Raw genomic sequence first — 908 nt, forward strand, 5'->3', positions numbered from 1 at the left:
GTTTAGCATAGCTCTCAACGAATGTAGTCCCGTCTTTGATGATTTATATATACAATTTAACAGTGTTAACGGCTATCTTGATTTATGCAACTTTTTGTTTCTAGCCGTACTTATTGTGTAATGAGGTGCATCTGGTGGTATTTGAATCTGTTCAACCATGAAGAACTCTGTGGTCTAATGGTTATGACGCTGCCTTGAGCGAGAAGTCGCAGGTTCGAGTCCCGCCAGAGGAATTTTATTACACAATTTCTTTATTCATTTATTTACAGGACTACATTCGTTGGGAGCTATGCTACACGATGTATTATTATGTCCTTTATTCGAACACTGTATTTAACTTTCTTTGATTATATATATAATATAATATAATATCCTCTATATCTTGAATCCGGGTCGATTTGGATAGTGCATTAAGAAGCCAGCTCCACCAATCAATACCTTGAATTCACGTAAACAAGTCGGGACATGTTCTTTTGAATGTCAGTAGTTTGGATAAGCCTTACATGCATCCACCTTGATTCAAGACAAACACTTCTCTCATGCCCAACTAGGCAAGGCCTACTGTATATTGCTGTACTTTCACTTACAAGAGGGTAGCTGAAAGCAACAGGGAAGTTCCAGTAGGGGAGAGGGACATCACTGGGAAGGGCTCCCGCCCCGTTTTGCAACTAATTTTGTAAAAATTTCAATGCAGTATATGTGGTATTCGCTTATTCAATTATTCTGAAACAGCCAAAAACCACCGAAAATCAGTACCTGTTTAGCCATTTTTTTCGCAAGTTGCTTACGTCACGTAAAATTAATCACATCTATTCTGTACTGCAATGCTTAGGTCTAAAAATTATCGAGTCAGACCATAAAAGAACCAGTCTATGTTTCGCAGCTTCATTACTGTACGTCACGGCCTA

At 38.5% G+C, this 908-nt stretch overlaps 1 protein-coding gene across 6 annotated transcripts in view; it reads right to left on the reverse strand.

The window, feature by feature from the left end:
- LOC117107301 (serine-rich adhesin for platelets-like) overlaps positions 1-908 on the reverse strand; it is a 22,473-nt gene that overhangs the window by 7,600 nt on the left and 13,965 nt on the right. The gene's annotated exons all lie outside the window — the stretch shown is intronic.

The sequence above is a fragment of the Anneissia japonica genome, unplaced genomic scaffold (assembly GCF_011630105.1).
Source record: "Anneissia japonica isolate Jap-2015-1 unplaced genomic scaffold, ASM1163010v1 scaffold211_len1577895_cov191, whole genome shotgun sequence".
NCBI classification, from domain to species: domain Eukaryota; kingdom Metazoa; phylum Echinodermata; class Crinoidea; order Comatulida; family Comatulidae; genus Anneissia; species Anneissia japonica.